This window comes from Anomalospiza imberbis, chromosome 24, assembly GCF_031753505.1.
Source record: "Anomalospiza imberbis isolate Cuckoo-Finch-1a 21T00152 chromosome 24, ASM3175350v1, whole genome shotgun sequence".
NCBI lineage: Eukaryota > Metazoa > Chordata > Aves > Passeriformes > Viduidae > Anomalospiza > Anomalospiza imberbis.
The window spans coordinates 4,504,139-4,525,365 of NC_089704.1; the positions used below are offsets into that span (position 1 = coordinate 4,504,139).

General features: G+C 44.0%; 2 long non-coding RNA genes across 2 annotated transcripts; one reads left to right on the top strand and one right to left on the bottom strand.

Annotated features, from left to right (window-relative positions):
* Window positions 1-14,028: 14,028 nt before the first annotated feature.
* On the top strand, window positions 14,029-15,553 carry LOC137462115 (uncharacterized). The gene is made up of 3 exons (XR_010993578.1): window positions 14,029-14,277; window positions 14,730-14,806; window positions 15,266-15,553. It is a non-coding gene; the product is annotated as an uncharacterized lncRNA (long non-coding RNA).
* Window positions 15,388-17,400, bottom strand: LOC137462113 (uncharacterized). Its single transcript, XR_010993577.1, has 2 exons — window positions 16,662-17,400; window positions 15,388-15,697 (listed from the first exon to the last, which is right to left on the bottom strand). It is a non-coding gene; the product is annotated as an uncharacterized lncRNA (long non-coding RNA).
* Window positions 17,401-21,227: the final 3,827 nt, after the last annotated feature.

The window sequence follows — 21,227 nt, forward strand, 5'->3', positions numbered from 1 at the left end:
TTTTGGAAACTCTTCCTTTGAATCAAAGCCTGACACACTGAACCCAGAGCCTCTGATGTGGTTTTAGGGCTTGTTTGGTATTCACCCCTCTCGCAACCCAAGAGTGAAAACTGGATGTGGCACCAGCCCGGATGCTGCAGCGATGGCAAAGGGAGAGAGGGACAGCTCAGGATGAATCAGATTCCCCAAAGAAAGCAGGGAGCTCTCAGTTCCTGGATGTCTCATCCCAGTGAAATTCAGAGTACAGCTCATAACCCTTTTAGTGATAATTTACTTGAAAACTTAAGGAGGTCTCTGGAACATTTTATGGGGAAAACTGCAGCACATTTTGTGTTTTCCCAACCTCCTCCTGGACCAGGATGAGCAATAAAAGGTCTGACCAGGCAAAGCACTTCAGCAGATGCTTCTGCTCCAGACTTAATTTCAGCTGCACTGACCTTGACTCAGGCTTAAGTTTTACCCAATAAAAAAGTCACATCGGAGTGAAAGGACTTGAAGCCTGTCCTGATTTTAAACTCGGCCTTTGCCAGAGCCCTGCACTTGAACCTGTTTCTGGAATATACAGGATGTGAGTGGGGACAGAGAAACAGAATCTTTCCAATCTTTCATTTAAAACAGCTTTCCTCTTCAATTATCAGAAGTGGATTTAAATGGGATGAAAATTCAGCCCTTTATTACTGATTTTGTCTTTTCTTTCCTCCATTCTTTCGCAGAGGAATATCCCCTTTATTAACTTTTTGAGTATAAAACGCAGAAAATAAATGAACAAACAAAACCTGGAACAATATGCGAGATCTTTGAACTAATTCAGGAATCGTTATTACTGACATCAGGAGAAAGAAATGCAAGAACACAAATCTATTGCTGTAAGCTGGGATTTTCAGAAGAGCCTGTTGGAGTTTGGCACTCAAATCCCATGAAATCCCCTTTATACTTTTCACTTCTCTTTCTTTTCTTTTAATTTATTTTTCCTCGACATGGGAAAGGGCCCGGTGCATTTTTGGGAGGGTTATTACACTATGTTGGGGATCAGCATCCAGGATTGGAGCCAGCTCAGAGCTCTTGTGGAGCACAGAGGAACAGGGCATTTCTGCTCTGAGGAGGGATGGGAGCTTGTGGGGCCAGATTTAGTATTGAACACATCACCTGTCAAATGCCCAGAGAAGCTGTGGCTGCCCCTGGATCCCTGGGAGACTCCAAGGGCAGCTTGGATGGGGTTTGGAGCAACCTGGGATAGTGGGGAAGAAAAAAAAAAAAAAAAAAAAAAAAGGGATCATCTTGAAAGTCCCTTCCAACCCAAACCATGCTGGGATTCTGTGCTAAGGAGAAGGGGATCAGGACACAAGGGTGAGAGGATGAAGAGGGAGCTGTGGTAGGGGCAGGCAGCTGAAATAAGGCCCAGAGGATGAGCAAGGCAGGGCTGCAATGTGGAATATTGATAAATCATAGATGTGTTCAAGGGATTCTGGGGTTTTTCAGCCCAAGGGGTTGTTGTTGTCAGGTTGCTCCAGGAATTCCTTCAGCCACAAGATTCAGCTGCTTGCCATCAGCCATCTTAGCATGTAATTATTGATATTCCTTGGCAAATGGACGTGCTGGACATGAACTGTTGGTGACCCTGTTCCTTATGTAGGGTCCTGCACATCCCACATTGCAATTCCCAGTTAAAGGAACAGCCTTATGCCACCATCCTGGCCTCACCTTGCAGAGGGGTGCGGGGGAGTTGCTTCCTTATCTCCCAACAACCTGTGCTTCTTCTAAAATATTCCAGAAATATTTTATATTTTAGTAATTTGTGGCAACCCCCCCAGCCCTGTTGGTTGCTGTAATTAAGCCAGCCCTGAGCTCTTTTTCCTTTTCTCTTCCTGCCAGAGGAAAATTGATATTTTTGAACACACCCGGTAGAATTTGCTCAGTTTTGCTTCTCATTTGATTCCTGGAGAACCACATCCTCAGCACAAACCAGGGCTGTGAACCAGATTCTCTGCCCTGGCCATCAAAGCTCTGAAAGATTTCAGGACTGCAGCATATCTTGGATCTTTGGTTTGCTATTCCAGCCCTTCCTTCGGTGCTGATTTCTGACCTCATTACGGTCTCGCTCACGAAGATGAGGTACCAAAATTGTGCTGCCTGATGCAGCCCCTGAAGTGAGGCTGCTGCCGGGGTGACCTTTTCATTATTCTGCAGTTTGAGTGACTGCCTATCCCAGCCCTTTCCCACACGGTGAGGAGGTTCAGCCAGCAGAGCAAGGGAAATGCTGGATAATCAGCACAGAATGCAGAAAAGGTCAGGATAATCCACTCTGCACAAGGGATGGATGAGCAGACAGGTAACACACGGGCACAGCCCGAGTTTTCTACCTTCAAAGGAAGTTGTGTTCTCTCCTTTATCCCCTCCCTGCCCAAAGCACCCCACAGTGTTGTTATTTTTAAAAATGCTCCCTGGCTTTACAGGTTTTCATAGACCTGCCTGTAGGACAGGAGCAACAAGATTCAAGGGGAAATACTAGAAAGCTTCCAGCACTCTCTTCTTCCGAAAAATCATTTCAGATATCTTACCCCAGCTCAGTTTTTCACTCCTTTCCCTTAAAAAAATGTGAAAAGAGGTATGACAAGAATATTGCAAGAAGCAGCCTGTTAAAAACTGCAAACAGAGTGAGCTGGGCTCCCTTTATCCACTGGTGAAACAGAACCAGCTAGAGAGAAAAAAGAAAAATGGCAGAGAGTTTTAAAAGTACTGTTTTGTTCTGTTCTTTTAGCTGCAGGATGGAAGACTCAAAACAATGCTGTGTTTTTTTCTGAAAATTTCGTGGCCAGCAATTTAATATTTCTTATCATTAACCTTCCTGCAGAGCAGTACAAATTCCTCAGCTGAAAGGAGATGCTCAGGGCCAGCACCACTGCATTGAAGTCGAGATAGCTGAATTTATCACAGGAATTAGATGGATGTTCTAGCTCAAATTTACATGCCTAACAGCAGCAGAGGGACATAATTGAAGAATAAAATCTAAATAATCTGCGGGAGGAAGCTCCGTGCTATTACAAATCAGGTTGCTTTTCTTCATTAATCAAGCTAGAAATCAGCCCTCTCCTTTCTTGGAGGTTCCCTTCACGAGATTCAGCATAACCCAAAGGGTAGAAAATAATTACCCACACTTAAAGAATGTGCAGGACAAGCCAAGGTCAAGGTGAAGCTCGAGGGAACTTTCATCAGCCTCTTGAAGGCAGGTGGAGAGCAGCCCAATAAAACCCCCGACCTTCATTATTTTGTTGTCCAAGAGAAACCCAACGTTGCTCAGCAAGGAGGAGCTGAAAGAAGGCCCAGAGGATGACAAGGCAGGGCTGCAATGTGGAATAATGGCACATTACAGCCGTGGCCAGGGGATTCTGGCGTTTTTCAGTCCAAGGGGTTGTTGTTGTCAGGTTCTTCCACCAGTGTCATTGCTCATCTGCTCACCTGGGATGATTTTTAGTCACAGCAAAGTTTATTGGACTAAAATCCCTGCAGACTGCTTCAAAGTGAGAGCATCAAACCTGAGAACGAGGGTTTGTACCAGTTCTGACTCATTCATGACTTGTTTTTGCTGTGATTTTGGTTGATTTTTGGTTGTCCGTGTCCATCTCTGCTGCCTGGGATCCTGGAATGAGCATTTCCTTTTATCCCCTCAGGAATAATCCCTTCCCTCCTGCTCCTGCCAACCCTTCCCTGGCTCAGGTGACCAGCACTGCCCCGAGTCCATCACTCCAGCTCGTTTAATTCTGAGTCCTTCAGGTGTGTGCACAGCTCCTTCCTGACGTCCCTGCAAGCTCATGGCCATGCCCAGGTAGCCAGAAATGCAAAGATCTTCCCAGTTCCTGCATGAAGGAAAGGGAAAACTGAGCCACATTCATCCCTTGGGTTTGCCTCCAGGTTTCAGGGTTCTCTAGCCCAGTTCTGTCCCTGAAATCAGGTTTGGTGTGGAACGTGCTGAGGGCAGGATTTAATCCGGATTTCCTGCTGGCTGGAGGCTGCTTTAGCCTTTGGAACTGGATATTTGAAAGCAGAACTTCTTTACATCCTTTAGTTTAGGAATGGAATGGCTAAACCCATTATTAAATCCATTATTAAATATATTATACAGGCCCTTATAAAAAATGGCTGCTTTGAATCCAGCCCTTTTTTTTCCCCACAGAGATCTTTTTTCTTACCTGGTTTGATCCTTTTTTTTTTTTTTTTTTTTTTTTCTTCTGAGTCAGACTGCACCTTGCACTGCTCAGGCACTGTTTGTTAATTATCACCACAATATTTTTTATTTTATTATTTTTTATTTTCATTATGACCACAAAATTCGGTTTCCCATCAGTGGGAGTGCCCCAAGCCCTGGTGTGTAAATTTGTAATATCTGTAATTTTTTCGAGCCAAAGCTCCTGTCCTGTTTGTTAATTATCCCTAACGGAAGCAGGTGGAAGGGTCAGTGTTAATTATGCCCCGAGGCTGTGATGGAAGCAGGTTCCAGGCACTCCCTGCCCACCTGAGCACTAAAAAATCATCTCTCCTTTGTGACAAAACAACCCAAACCCTGGTGTTTCCATGGTCACTGTCCGGTCCTTGTGCCCAGTCCTGAACCCACCCTGTGCCACGGCTCCGGTGTGCCCAGGGCTGTGACCCAGCCCAGGCCATTCTCAGGTGGTCACTGCGGGTCAAATCCCACTGCAGCAGCCCAATTCTTGGGAAATCTGATTGGATTTGTTTGGGAGTTTACTCTCCAGACAAAGATTTTATCCCTTTAACTCTGTGGATGGCTTTCCATACTGAATTCCCATCTGAATGCTGCTCAGTCTTCCATTCCCTGCGGCCTCACTTCCCCATGAGGGCTCTGCAGGTTGAAATACCCAAATTTTTCCCTCTTTCCTCACCACCCCAGCCTCCTGCAGCAGAGGGGGGCAGATGTCACCTCCTGCCACCTTTTTCATGAAGATTGATGCCTGCTCCCCTCTCTCTGTGTAACCAAATACCCACTAAACATCGAGCAGATGGAAGCTGCAGAGTCTACCTGGAGAGGGGGAAGCCTCAGGACAACCTGAGTGTCTGGAAAAAGGGAATAAATTTCCTTTTCTGAGAGGTCTGGACCTTGCCTCCTGGTGGAGACAGATGAGCAGACTGTAGGTCTATATATATATAGACTGTAGGCTTATATATATATTTTTAAAGATATATATTTTCATCTATATTTCACAATCTCAGCTGGCTGAGGTGATGCCCACGTGTGAGGAAAGGGAAGCTGCTCCTGCTTTGTTTCATTTCTTTGCTGCAACCATTTCCCCCTCCCCGCCCCGATTTCAGGAGACAATATAGGAGAGATTTACCGCTGAGACAAGACGCCAAATTGCTGCCATTAGATCCAGGTTAAATCTACATTTTCTTTTAGCCCCACTGGCTCTTCCTCCCCATATTCCAAACACCAAGGGAGAGCAGCTTATGAGCTGAACACTCAGAGGAAAATGAGGGAGCTTTAGGGAGGTGAGATCTTGGTGAGATGGGACCTAAATTAATTCCTGCTGTAAATCCATGGCAGCCCTTGGCAGATTGGGCTGGGAGCAGTGCAGGTGAAGAAAAGGAGGCAGAGGCTTGGGACAGGGTGACTTATTTCTCTTTTTCCTTCTATTTTGCTCCTCACTGGAGCCCCTATATCTAATAATATATTTAATTCTATGTATAGATAAAAATGTAATTATATAATTAAAATAATAGAGTAATATAATTAATATAATATATAACATACATTATATAATAAATAATATGTAATATGTAATATGTAATATGTAATATGTAATATGTAATATATTATATATTATATATTATATATAATATATTATATATTATATATTATATATTATATATTATTATATATTATATATTATATATTATATAACATAATATATAATATGTAATATGTAATATATAATATATAATATGTAATATTATATATGTAATCATAACATATAATTATTACATATAACATATAATGTAGAATAATTATATCTAATATATAATTATTACATATATTTTATTATGTTTAATACTGTATTTAATAATGTATTTAATAATGTATTTAATAATGTGGGGACGGGTAACAGGGAATTTATTGGTTCTAACTCTTCAAGGGACTCCTTAAATTAAGGGACAATGTCCTTCCAAGAGCTCAGCTCAGACTGCAAAGCAAGTTTCCAGAGCTCCCTGCTCCCTCTGATTCCCAGCATCTCCCATGACTGCATTTATCCTGCAGCAGCCCCAGGATGCTGGGAAGCACCAGGAATGTTCCAGAAGTGAGGGTGGAGTTAAAGGCCACGGTTTGGGAGGCAGGGAATGCCCTCTGCTCCTCCTTGACCCGTTTTAGGGGCAGGAAAAGTGCAAATCAGGGATGGGATGCTAATGTGGGGCAGGGGATCTGCAGCCACACAGGTCCGGAGTCCTCCCAGAGGGATTTACCTCTTGGCTGGCTCAGCAGGGAAAGAACAGCCACAAAATTCAGTTTCCCATCAGTGGGAGTGCCCCAAGCCCTGGTGTGTAAATTTGTAAGATCTCCTGTCCAAGGAACAGCCTGGCTGCCTGGAGCAGAGCACTTGCCTTGGCACCTTCTCTTGAACACTGCCCATTATTACTTCCCCCCTCTTCCAGAGCAATAATCTGAATTTTAACAGGACAGGGATGCTAATTATTAATATGATAAAAATGGCAGCTAATTAAATAAACAATTTGACTTTAGACTCTGCTGCCATTTAACTATAACTGAAGTCAAAATATAATCCGTAAAGCCTCCAGAATGAATCTGCAGTGTTCTTTCTGTGACTGTTTTCATTGTTTGGAAACAATTAAATCTCAGGAAGCAATTACAGTGAACTGAACTGCTGCTGTAACAGCCAGGTAATGGAATGTTCAGGTGGTGATGAGCTCCTTTCACATAAAAAAACCTGATTCATTAAAAAATTCATCTCAGCTGAGCAAGGCTTGCTTAATCCATGTCATTGTCCAGACCAGGGTTAAAGAATTCTGAATGCCTGGACAGCTGAAATAAAAATTCACTACCAATTTATGGACAGTTTGACACCAAAGACTTGGTGTTGATCCAGAAGAGGAAAACAGAAATTATTTAGAGGGAGTGAAAAGCCTCATATGGAAGAGATCCTCCTCTTTTCTGGTTGGGGTTTAGGCTACAGAGGGCCAGGCCAGACCCAGCACACACCAAGCCTAGTTCCACATTTTTTTCCCTAGGATCTGATCCATCCTAAAAAACCATTCCAGCAGCTTCAAAGTCACCAGAGAATATGAGATTCCATCCTGTCCTCTTTTCCCCTCACTAAATATTAACCCTTACCATGCCAGCCCGGTACAGGGAGGCACTGCCGGCTCTCCTGGCTCTTCCCAGTCCTTCACTCAAGGAATAAGGAACACACTCCCAGTGGGAATCAGCCCCTCACTTCCCTTTTTCCAACTCCCCTTTAAAGAAAAGCCCTCCTGCTTGCTGAGCATCCTTCCTGTTGAGGAAGGATGTTCCAGCCCCACCAGGGATTTTCCTCAGAAAAGTCTCTGAAAGAGCTCCCTTGTCTTCAGACTGGGGAGAGATATTTTCAGTGCTGAGCTGGAGCGGTGTCCACACTGCTGTTCCAAAGGGAAATCTGCAGGGATGGCTGTTCCAGCACCTGGAATGTCTCATGGCCAGGGATGGCAGCCACTGATGGTCCTCCCCTGGAGCTGCCCTGGATCCTGTGGCATGATTTTCCACGCTGGGGTTTATCAGCTTCACCATGGGAATGGGGGAACCCAAAGATCACTTCATGCAGGGAGGCCAAAGGGAATAAATAAACCCCCTCCCAAAAAAAAAGTGATTTACAGCGAGGATGAATTCATCTGCCTGTGGGAGAAATGGCAATTTCTGTTTAATTGTGCTGCAGGTAAACTGAGAAGGACATGGAGGGAAAGGTGTAGGGACATGGAAAGCTGAGGGACATGGCGGGAAAGGTGTAGGGACATGGAAAAGTGTAGGAACACAGAGGGAAAGTTGTAGGGACATGGAAAGCCGAGGGACATGGAAAGGTGAGGGACGCAGAGGGAAAGGTACAGGGACATGGAGGTGGAAGATTCACCCTGCTTTGGAGCATGGAATCACAGCCAGGGTGGGATGGCAGCAGCTGGAGGTGGAGATGAGCACTGAGAGCATCATTCCCGTGGGGTCACAGCCGGTGTGCAAGAGAAAATGCAGGTCCAGCAGCTGCACTGAGGGCTGCTTGGTGTTTGCTCTCCTGCCAAAGCTGAACACAAAGGTAAACACAGCCCTTCAGAAACAGGGAATGATTGAAATCTCACCTACATCCATGTAAAATGCCACCTTTTGTTTGTTTTCCAGTGCAAGATTCTCCAAGCAGTCATTATCCCTTAAACCTATTTATTTATCTATTTATTTATTTATTTCTGTGAGTTTTTTCTTGCCCTTGGTATTACCTGTTCTTGCAGATTCAGGTTCTTACTCCAAGTGGGGTTGGAAGTCCACGTTGGGTCATTCTCCCTCTCCCTTTCCACTTCTGGCATGTGAAAATCTCACTTGCAAGGTGCTGCCTGTCCTACAGATCAAACTTTCAGGCCCTGCAACCTTAAGGCAAGCCTGGCTGGACTGCTGCTGTCCTTTTAATTCCTTGCTTTCTCTGCTCCAGTGGCTGATAAGCCACTTCTGGCTGTCTAGTCATGTAATCCTTTAATTTTTTAATTTCAAGGAACTGTTTGCAGTTCACCGTGACTCAACATTTGACTGCAAGCTCATTCGAGGCAAGGAAAAAGTTGATTTGTGCAGTGGAGGACTGGTGATGACGGTGAAGAATCCCAGCAGTGCCTCTTTCAGCAGATTTTTTTTTTTAATTTTTCCAGTAATTTTTAAAAATTACTGGAAAATTAAACATCTGAAATGGTGATTGGCCCGATGGACTTGGTGCTGTAATATTTACACAGTGCTTGGGGAAATCTCAGTGCTGTTCACTCTGAGAACATGGGGAAGGGATACCTCTGAAAGGGCATGAGTGATGCTGAACTCCCAAAAAAGGTTGTGAAGTGCAGGAAGTGGAGAATCGCTGAGCAGTCATTTCAGGGCCAGCCAATGGAAAATTATTGGGAAAAAAGAGATAATTGAACTGAGTATCTGTTCACACCTACAGGGTAACAAGGAAGAAAAGACAGCGGGGATTTGTTGGGCAAATTGTGCCTGAGCTGGGTGAGATCCTGTTCTGGGAGACTCAGAATAACTCCAAATAAAATTGGGAATCACAGACAAATTCATGGGCAATTTTGGGGATACTTCATACTTTTTATGGCATGAAGATGTTAGAAATACCTGCCTTCAAAAAGAAACCTGTGCTTGACTGCATTTCACTGTCAGGACAGTTCAAGGGCCCATTCTTCATGGTGAAAATTGGGATGGCTGTACCAAAAATCATCTCCTGAGCCACAGATCCCTGGGACAAACCCAAGAATAAGCATTTGAGATGATTAAAAATGATTAAAAAAACCCAACCAAACCAAGACTGGCTAAACCAGTGAGTTTATTCTGAAGTGTTTCCAAATGGCCACACATCTTTGTTTTGGTGCTGAAAATCCCTCTTTAAAAATTATTTTATTTGATCAATTAAACGCTACCAATTTCTGGACGCACTAACCACAAATTTGCTAAATTCCTGAGCTAATGAAAGGCTGGCTTGCTTTGACATGAATGGGAGTTTTGTTTGAGTAACAATCCAATAAGGACTTGGCCCAAAGATAGCAAGGAAAACATTTAGATGTTAAATATGTATTCAGAAGACCTTTCCACAAATCTTTTCTCTTGCAGTAACAGGACAGGAATTGTGTTCTGCAGAAGGGACAGTTCAGAGAGACGTCCAGCACCTCTCAGCATTTAGCAGAGAGAGCAAGAAACTATGCAAATATTTTAGTTTAGAAATACTTGTAGCTCCTTTTCAAACAATGAAAGCCTCAATTAAAGCCAGATCTCTGTTATTTAAAAATTCCAGGCAGCAACTGAGAGGGAGGGAGAAGGAGAGAGTGAGTTCCATTTTTTTTCTCTCCTCATTCTCAAACATAAAGTCCAAGGTATTTGAGAGTCAGGAAAATTGTGTCTAACATTAAAACTGTGAGAGCTGAGAAGGCTGGAGCTGTGATTCTTATCTTCTAAAGAGTTTTTGCAGTCATCAATACCTAAAGCAAGCTGGAGTACAAGAAATAGGTGACCTTAATAGATATAACTCTGTATGGGTTCATTGTAGCATGAAATTAAATTTTTAATCTGAATTGATGAACAAAAATGCTGGTTTGATCCTCCCCACCCACACACAATAGTTTAAATAGTTTGGTAACTATTTCACTTCCAGAAAGGGGCTGCACAAACAAGGTCAGCAGCAGAATAATCCACTCCACGGGCACTGGGCTGGGGTGAGCCCAAAACAAAAAGCTCCGGGAGATTATTTTTGCTTTGTTAAATAACTGCAAGCAAGGTTTGGGATTATTGGGAAGGTAAAATGATGTTCTTTTCCTCTGGTAATTAAAAGCATGGGGGTTAATCCAAAGTCACTGAAATCCATGGGCACTGAGCCTTTTGATGGACTTCAGTTCCAGGCTCCTGTTTTTAGCCAGTGGAAGCCACTGGGTTTGTGTATAAATCACATTCAGCAGCACCTTATCCTCTGAGCTCATCCCATTCCAGCCCACTTCCCCCAAAAGTGCTGCAATTCCTCCCTGCACACCTTTAAAATGCTGCCAGGCTGAATTCCAGGCAGTTCTGTTGTCTAGGAAGGAATTGCTAATTAATTTTGGGGTTATGGCCACAAAAATGCTGCTACAAGTTGTAGAAGCTGAAATTAAAGGTATTAAGAGAAAACCACCTGCATTAAAAAACCCCAACAAACTGGTAACCCCTAAAAAAAACCCAACAAAAATACTTTATTTTCATTATTTCATTTTTAAAAGCCAGCTCCTTTTCCATTTATTTCAAGTTCATTATTACCAAACATGACCCTCAGTCCATCATCTTATTTACTGCTTCTTCTTCCCCTACAATTACTAACAGAGATTTGACAAATACAAATGAATGGGGGGGGGGGGGTAAAAAAAAAATAAAAAATCCTTTTTTCATTGGACCAGAAGCTGAACTGGGATCTGTTGGTCAGCTGAAGCTGTCAGGAGGGCTGGAGGAATTATCTGCTATTATCTGCCGAGCAAACACCATCCCTGAGTGAAAACTGATGCCGTGGCATTTTTTAGTGTGCACCAGGCCCTCACTCCTGAGTATTGGAGCCAAATGTTCTGCCATGGCCCTATACAATAGCCCTGCCTGACAATAGCTCAGTGTTGGGGTTGTTATGAAATCCAGGCTATTTTGGGAGGGCCCCATTGTTCCTGGTTTATATGGGCTGCAGATTTGTCTCGGGAAATATGGGATTCATTGCAGAATCTGCTGGGAAGGATGAAGGCTTGGCCCCCAGTGGGAGGGGAGAAGGGTTCCTCTGCCAGCCAGCCCTTCAGGTTTGTAGGATCATCACTCCTCCCGAGCAGGTTCAGCTCCTCGCCCTTTTCCAATCATTTCTGCAAGTCCCAATGTCTGTCCTGGAGCTTTCTCACTCTCTTTGATGCTTCTCAAAGAAATATCTGATTTATCACCAGTCCCTGAAGGAGGAGATAAACCAGGAAATGCCCAGCTCGTGGAACTCTTGAATTTGCTGAAACAGGGAGGGTTTGTCCCCATAATGGGGCTGACTCACTGCTGCCATTAAAGAGGAGGGGCTGCTCTCTCGTGGCCTGGTTCTGCCCTCCTTTCTCTCCCAGCAGACAAGGTCAGGCCAGGAAATTTAATAAAATGATTCATCTGACAGGAGAGGGACACGAGCTGATTGCGTGCACTCCTATTTTCACCACAGAAAGCAGGATTCTTAGGGAGAAGTGACTGCAAAGTCAAATTTTGGTGTTTTTTTGCAGTTCCACGGGATGCCCCATTGCTGTAAGAGTCCCTGAGCATGTCCATGTCCCAGAAATGCCCCTGTCCCACTGCTCCCCTGGAATGAATCAGCTCCTGCTGGAGTAAAGCTCAGCTGCCTTGTGCTGGCTGAGCACCAAGCCCAGACAAATGTATGGATGTGGTTTCCCTGTTTTGTACAATTGTCTGAGGAAACGTTTGTTTTGGAAGCTCACCAGCCTAAATTTGGAGAGCTCCCACGTGCCCAAACTGCTCTGGGTGAAGGACTGCTCACCTCCTCTGTTGACTGGAATAGCGTAGCCCCAGTTGTTCAAAATACAGCTGCACTCTGGAACATCAGAGCATTTTATGTCCACTCCAAGAGCTCCATTCTCCAAGGAAATCCTTTTTCTTTCCTCCCTCAGGCCCCCAGCCCAGCATTTAAACCCAAGGAGGCAAAGCCTGAAGGGTCCCCGCCTCTATCTAATCATGGGAACTATGGCTTAGTATTGATATTGCCTTATTAAAGCAATTAGCCGAGCATTTCAGAAGCTTGTTAATGCTTCTAGAGTGACTTCTAATGAGGGATAATGATAACAAGCATGGAAGGTCTCTGGTGAACTTTAGATAATGATGTAAATCTGAGAAAGGTCAATGGTATCCGTGGATTCGATGATGGCCATTCCATTTCCGTTCATTACCTGGTTCAGCTTTTATTTTCTCTTCCCAGGCCATTTCCATCTGCAGGAACCTGTTCCTTATCCAATCTAGAGCCCCAGCACTCGAGCACAGATTGACTTAGCCATGAAATAAATGATGCTGAGCCTTTAGTGCTCCTTGTAATGAGCTCAAGTCTAGACAAGAACAAATCAATTAGCAAAAGGAAAGCAGGAACAACAGGAGGCACCACGCAGGGACAGTGTTTGCATTTACATAGCAAAACATTCCCCCTGAGGATCCCAAAACAGGGGGCTGCCTACCAAAAAACAGCCTGGGGAGAGGATAATGCCAGAGGGAAGGGAGATCAAACAGAGAGATAAAAAAGGGTCCTGGAGGGAGGCAAGAAACGGAGCAGCTTTGGCAGAGCTGGGCTGGGAAGTTCAGTTGTGACAGCAAGGTCTGGAGCTGTCATACCTGAGCTTTTTATTAACTTTTAGGCAAATTTTAAATCTTGATATTGCTCTTAAGTAGGCATTTTCTGGCATGGAGTATCACTAATGTCTCTGTGCTGACAGATTTCTGGTTTGCGATTGTCCCTGTGTTTTAATGTGCGTATATACACGGATATATTTGTGTATATGTATATATATATATATAATTGGGGCAGATACTCCCTGCAGACAAACCCTGCTGTGATAAACTCAAACCAATAAATCACAGCCCTAACCCACAGTCCAGGAGTGCAAACCAGGCTTTGCAGGGGTACAAAATCCTGGAAGTGAGCTTGGAAAGTTTGGGAGGATGGGAGCAGACACTGCTCAGTGCAGATGGCACAGGCGGCTTTGGCTGCAGCTCTCATGCAGCCCTTGGAGGAGGCAGAGTGTGGGCAGAGGAAGGACATTCCCATCCCAGGCTGTAATTCTGATATCAACTTTGTTTTCTGAAGAGGTTTGAGGGGTAAAGCGAGGCTGCCTCGGTGGCAGACTGAAAGAAGAGTTTCTGTAGGAAAAAGGATGGGGAGAAATGGCTAAATGGCTCGATTACTCCATGCTGGCACTGCCCTGGTACATCCAGGAGACACCAAAATGCCATTTAATCTACTAGAGATAAGCATAAAAGCCTATTACCAAACCAGGCAAACTCCAAATAGAAATAAAGAGCACTTTTCCTTTTTTGTGGGTTTTTTTTTGGGTTTTTTTGGGTTTTTGGTGTGTTTTTTTTCTTTTTTTTTTTTTTTTTTCTCTCAAGCAAGGATGATCACCCAGGGGAAGAAACTCCTCAGTGGGTCAATAAAGTGCCTCTCACAGCAGGTGTGACTGGCCTCACCTGTGGGCTCTTCAGTGCCCCCACAGCTCGATTTAAACCCAGATTAGAGCCCCAAATTCACCTAGGCTTTGCTGTGGGGACTGCCCTGCTCTTCCTCACCTGCAGACTGGTTTTCCCAGGTTAATCCTGGACTTTCTCCATCACTGGAGCACGAACTGCATCCTTGCTCCCTGTGCCTCAGTTTCCCCAGCAGCCTCAATTCTGCCTGGATTCCTGCCCTGCCTGGGTGCTGTTGTGAGGATTAATAATTAACAAGGAGATTTTTAAATCTGGGCCGAGTTCAGAGCCTTGTTCCGGGCTGCTACAGAAATCAAAGGAGGCACGAGGTAATTGTAAATCATTTTCAGGAAGTTGTTTCGTGCCTTTGGTGGAAAGATGTGTAGAAGGGGAAAGTATTGAATGCTTTCCATTCATCCACTCTTTGCTGAGATTTTGAGTCCAATATTTAGATCACCTTCTGATTATTAGTGCAAATATTTGCTCTTTGTTTATTATTCTGCACATCTCTAAGATGGAAGAGGCAGGGAAGGAGGAAGGGCTGGTGAGAAGGGCAGATGGGAGTTATTAAATAGGTAAATAAAAGGCCAGTCAGCACATGAATCACTCCAGACCCCAGCCTGGAAAGGTCCCCAAGCTGGGGAACCCCTTTCCTTGAGCACAAGGGAGCTGGAGTGCAGGGGGCAGTGGGATTGGGATCAGGATTTTTATCTGATCCTGGTGTTTAAGCTGCAAGGTTCTGTGTGATGGGATAAACACCGTGATCCTTGGGCTTTCCCAGGTATCACTTTCAGTGCTAAGCTGCTTCCCCCAGTGCTGCCTTCGTCTGAAATTCCTGTCTTGAGTGATTTACCCCAGGTTTGTCTGAGTATCTGCACTATTTATATATATTTTTAATATATATTATTTTTATGCTCTCTATATATTTACACTCTACATGTATGTCAATGCACACTATATCCATGTATGCACCACACAATTGGAATTTCAGAAGTTCCTATCCAAAAGAACCAACCCAAAACAGCCCCCAAAACCCACACTGCATTGCCATGGAGCATCTGCTGTCCCCTCCCCAGGTTCCTCCCTGAAGAATGGATGAAGAGTAAGAGTTGCCCCATGGTTGGGATGAAATTATGTCTCTTTATTAGGTCTCTCTTCTCGGGAAACAATTTATTAGCCACAAGAATGTTGTGTTATACTACCTCCTCCTTTTTGCCTGGGAATTTACAGTTCACACACTGCACCAGCACATAAATCCAGTTTTATTTCTCAATTTATTCACCTGGAACTAAGTGGATTAAATTTTTTTTTTTAAAGGAGACCAGTGCTGCATTTCCAACCAGCACCACTGCAAACAACAAGCAGACAAATTAGAGGTGGCTGTGGCCATGCAGTCGCTTTCTACTCAAAACTTTTATGCTCGCCGAGCTTAATGGCGATTTTTTTCCCCCCCCTTTAATTTTACCTTTAATGACCCTCTTAATAAACCGGGATTGATTAGAATTTGGCTTTAAGAGATGAAAGGGCTCTGCAATTATCTACTTGTACATGCCCTTCAGTAAACTACCTTGTCTGCCCCTCTCCCACCTCCCCTTCTTAAGAAGACTTTCCCAGGTCCCTCTTGGCTGCGGTTGAACGATGTTGGCTCATGTCCATGCTGCAACAAAGACCTGGCATTCCAGCTGTCTGCTTCTAATCTCCAGTGTCAGCTCTTGTTAATGTTTCAGCATGAAATCAGAGGGGGCAAAGCTGCATGGAATATTAAAACCATGATCAGAATTCCACTGAAATGCTGATAGTCTGCGAGAGCGCCATTAGGAGGGCCGGCAAATCGCTGCATGGCGTTGAATAAAACTAAAAAAAAAAATAAAGGGGGAAAAAAAAAATAAAAGATTTCCATCCACGGGGGGAAGTACAATCAGTGAATCGCTGGGCTAAATTAGCATTTTTTCAATTGGGGATCGAAGTTGATTTATTGTTCTACACAACATTAATGTAACTGTGTGCTTGACCTGTTAAGGCAGCTAATTTTTCATTTAAATGGGTCCTTTCTGTATGCAAAAAGGTTGTAATCATATTTCAACTTTGCAAAGTGATCAGGGAAGTACTGGACTGTTTCAAAATTGTCTTAAGGAGTCTCTCTTCCCTCCCTCGCTCTCTCCCTTCCCCCTCCCTTCTGCCTAGTGGTCAAGGGCAAGCAGTTTGGAGGTTTTTTCGCTTAAAGAAAAAAAAGCTGTCTCAAGTAATAAGCTTAATTGTCATTTGACTTGAGCTGTTTTACACCACTTTGACCATGTAAAAAAAGCATCTGAATGGGTGTAAATATCACAGCTCCAAGCCTTGCAACAGGAGCTGAGTGTACAGGGAGGGTCTATCCCATTAAGAATTGCAGGGTTTGCATGAAAAAGGGGGATTTTTATCCTTCCACTTTTATTTTTTTCACTGTCCTGAGCAAAAAGTTGCTGGATATGACTGCAGACAACTTGTATATTCTGTAGATATTTGAAAAAATATAAAATAGCTCTGATTTTCTGGGAGAAAAATGAGAAATAAAGGCTGAGCAATGTGACCAACACAAAGCTGGGTACAGAATGAGCAGTGCAGCAATTCCTGCTGCTTTTAATCGACTTTGCACCATCTCTGCATGGGCAGAGTTGTCGTTTTCCAGTTTCCAGTTTTCCAGTTTGTTTTGCAGATGGAAGTGATGACTTACTGGAAGTGACGCTGCCTGGGAGGAAGTGTTGCTGATGCTGACTCTGGAGAAAAACGAAGCTGTCCAGGAGCAGATTTCGTTTTCTGCTCTGAAAGGCCGCTCTGTTGTGTCATTTCTATATGGGGAGGGAGGGAGGGATGGGTGTCTGAAGGCAGAAATCCAGTCTGGGTGAGGAACCAGCTGAGGCTGTCCCTTCTCGGAGGAGAGTGAGGAGCTGGAGATGGGAACCCCTGCCCCACCTGAGCCCGGTTTGTTTCCTGCTCCACGTGTCCACCCCAAACCCCATCATCCCCAACTGTTGCTGCCTCCTCGTCCAGCTTGGCCCCAACCTGGGAACAGCCTTTGTCCTGAGTGACATTGCCCAGATGACAATGGCCAGCACCCAGAGCCTGCTCCCCCAGCACGGGAAGATAATATACATTTCCAATTAGTGCCACACATTCTGGTCATGTTCTCTTTTTACTCCCTAACTATCTTTGTTTTGCTCCAGAGCTGTTCGGTCATTAATGAAATCCTGCAGTTCTGCTAATCCTGGGTACAATGCAGCTTTTCTCTGCCAGGCTATCCCTGACATAAAACTACAGTTACCCAAGCTCCCCACCACATTAAGATTCGTTGTCGTTTGCCTTTCATTACATACCTGATGTAGCACAGTAGCAGTCAAATGTCCTTGGCAGGCAAAGCAAAGTATTTAATTGTATTAGTTTCTGCTTGCTCCGCCTTAAGAACATTTTTTTTTTTTTTTTTTTGCCATGGGAGGGAAGGGAAAAAAAAACCAGACAGAAAAAAAAATCCCGTATCATTGAAACTTTATATTTCTGTTGGATGTAAATGGAATTATACTTTTCCAAGCTGTGCTGCAGCCCCCTCCCCAGCAGCACAGTATTGCCAGTGCCATATGAAATGCCTCTCCGGCGAGGAGAACAATGAGGCATTCATCAAAGGCAACCAGTGATTAGATGTTTTTCATTTTCAGAACTTTAAGAGATAAATAGGGGCCCTGTTCCTCCATTTGATGTACAGTACTGGTGGGATTCAATTAATCTCTGCTGATAAATTCCAAATTTCTGCAAGAGCGTTTCTGAGGGGGGAAGAGTGGCACACAGAATGGTGGCTTCAGTTCCTCAGAACAGGGGTGCTGGATTTCAATAAATAGGTATATTAAAGAGGGCTGGGGTGACCATGGGGCCTGGAGCAGGGCTGTGAAGCTGTACAGCTTCCCCTTGCTTTTTCCCAACATTTTCCTTCAGAAAAAAAAAAAAAAAAGGACAAAAAAAAGGACATTGGATGGAATAAGGAGCAAAACATTAAATCTCAAGCTTATGCTTTAAGAGGCATGAATTCTGAGCCTGAATTTTCTGTGGAGGTTTTGAGTCTCTTGGTGTGTTTGTGACCAGTTCTGTTAAGCTTCATCATTTTCTTCTTCAAGATGCTGGGGAAAGTTTTGGTTTAAAACTCTTTTGAAATGCTCAGGTACCATGGGGTTAAAATACTCAGGTACCACAGGGTTAAGCAGTGCAGAATTCTCCACAGGTAAATGCAATTATTAAGTTGAATTTCTTCAGTTTTCATCTGAATATGCAGAATTCCAACCTTTAAAGGGGTTGGAATTAAGAATTCCTTTAAAGGGGTTGGTTTAAGGGGTTTAAAGGGAGGGCAAAGCCTGGCTGTTCACAGCCTATGAAAAACAAGTGGCTGAGAGCACGGTCCAGGGCGTGCGTGTGTGTCCCAAAAGCTGTCCCTGCAATTGATAATAATTCACCCATTGATGATTTTATTAATCAGATCGATGAGCGAACAGGTCTCAAAGGCTGAACGTGCACCTCGTCCCTGCTGCAGCAAATGGAGGATATTGATGGAGCAGGTTTGTGCTGCTGCCGCCGCCACGGGAGCTGGGTGGGGGCACCAAGAAAATAGGTCAGGTTTGATCAATACAGAGCTGCTTTCAGGAGGAGGAGGGCTGGATCTACTTGGTAGAAATGAACCAGCTCAATTAAAAGGAATAAATAAGGTGGGGAGCTATCAGGCTTAACGTAGGGTTGAAATAAAGAAGGAATGAGCACGGAGCTGGCAGTGTTGTGGGAGTGCTCTCAAGGTGCTGCCCCTCAAAAAGGTTCCTGACTGATGTCACTGGGAATTCAGGTGACACACGAGCTGGTGGAGCACTCTGGGGGGGTTTAAACTCTTTAAAGCCCAGCTCAGCACAATCCCAAACTTGTAATATCGTGCACACATTTTAACAGATCTGCCTTAAATCGCCACGAGCCCTTCTGGGTCTATTTGTGGTTTTTATCACGGTCATATTTCACTGCTAGAATTTATAATCTGCCTTTCCTTGTGATTATTCTGCACTAAAACCACACTCTGGGTGTTTTGCTACAGCACCAGCTGCCATTTATTTAGGGTGGCACACACTGGGAAGCCAAAAGACTTAAAAAATGGTGTTCATTAGGTTTTGCTCCTTCTCCCATTCACCTCTTTGGAAAACCTGCCACTGGTTTCCCAGAGTAGAGCCAGATCCTGATCAAACACAAATTTACACAGAGGAAAAGATGGGAATTTATGGTCAAACCCTGCACTCATTTTCCAGAACAGCACCACGGAAAAATCGAGGGGCAAGTGGCAGCTATACCTGTGAGAAAAGAAATGGGTTTGGCACAAATTTTCATCTTTGCGTTTGAAAGATGCAGCAGCTCCTTTGTAGTCGCCTTTGTAGGATTGATGTCAGCCTTGGTGGGGTCAACAGGAATCTCTCAAATTATTTCAAGGGCTTTGGATCAAATCTAAAGCCAAACTGCTCATAAAAAGTCAAGAGCAAGACATAGATTTGGGGAGGTCATTGGGTGAAAAAAGTGGATTTTTTTGCATTTCTGCTGGTTTTATCAGGTGCTTTCTGAATGCAGCTCAGCCTGTATTATCTACAAGATTTTATGTCACTGCAGTATCTCAAGCTGCACTGATAACAGGATCTCACAATGGATTCTTAACACAAAACATGGAGAGAGTTTGGGAAGGTTTAGTCTCTGGATTAACTGAGTGGAAAATGTCTTTCATTGGAGCTACAGATGGCTCACAACACAGGGGAGGAATCTGGAGGAAAAAATCAGAACCTCTTTGTCTTTTCAACTTCATTAGGTTTTCCAAAGCTCTGAGCAAGACTGTTCATGAAATGAGAGGAGAGATGGAGAATTATTAGTTTTCATACTCCCTCATTTGTTTTCATCTCCTCTTCTCCCTAACAGAAAACATTAAATGCATTTCTCATTTTAAAAAAATATGAGCGTGGGGGGAAAAAAAATTGCAAGCCTTTTGTGGTTTTTTCATACATACAAGAAGTTGATACTTGAAGATCTAGCTGGGAAAGAAAATGAAAATATTTTAGACCCAGTTCTGAACCTGAGGCAGTGGGAAGCAGCAATTTGATGATAATTCTGACTTGTTTGGGTTTTGTCCATGAGGGTCTCCCCGTGAGGAGTTGGATTCCTGACATGCTGGGGTGAGGTGGGTGAGTCCCTGCTGTCACAGGGACATGGTGAGGGGTTGTGTTTCCTTAGGGCTCTGACCAAAATCCAGATCACAATGTTGCTGACTGCACTGCCAGTCCCAGGGGCCTGGGGGAGAGCTGGGTGTGAGAGGACAGCAGGGACAGCGACACCGAGCTGGGGACAGAACATCCTCCTCTATGGGATTAATTTATCAAATGTAACCCCAGTGCTGTGATAAAGAAAACCAGTGCTCCATATGCCAGAACTTCCACTTTGGACCGATTTTCTCTTGGATTTGAAGGCACATGTGGGGGTGACTGTGTCCAGGCTGCAGTGGAGCTCTCAGTGCTGGTGGAATCACCACCAACAGTGTGCGAGCACCGTTCCCGCCTCTTTCCAATGCCATTACTGACATGATTCTCATTTAATTTTTCAAGCCCTTTACTGTAAAAGCCTCACAGCTCCATGACAGAACATTTAGAAAACATCTCCTCATTGTGGGAAAATGAAAAATCAGCCCAGCCAGCAACTGCAGAGGAAATCTGCAGCCTGTGTTTGGAGCACATTAATAACATGACGAGTGACCTTTCTGGAGACAAGAAATGCGTGGAATTGATTGTCCTACCCAGGAGCTGGGCAGAGCTATAGATCAGTTATTTTCAGCCCAATCTTTGTTGTGGTCACATCTTTGGCCAGTGCAGGCTCAGTGTGGGTATAGTTTAGTCTGGTTAAATCCAAATAGAGCCAAGGAACGAGAACAATGCCTTGGTGTGGCTGCCAAAGGTGCAGCTGCTGGTGGCCGTGCTGGAGCTTCTACATTGCAGAGCTGCTCCTAAAGAAGAGTTTATAAAGTCTCTGCTATCCTTAAAGCTGCAGATTCTCACTTTTTAGATTTACATTTATACCCATGTGAATTTTTTTGTTATGAGCTGGCAGAACAATTATAATTCAAACCCCGGAAATTTTTAGTATTTTGGTTACTTCATACTCTACCAGGAAATAAAAATCCCAGAGTCCAATGACCTCCTTATTTAGAATTAATCCCAAGGGTATCTCTGTGGTTGTGACAACCTGGATGTCC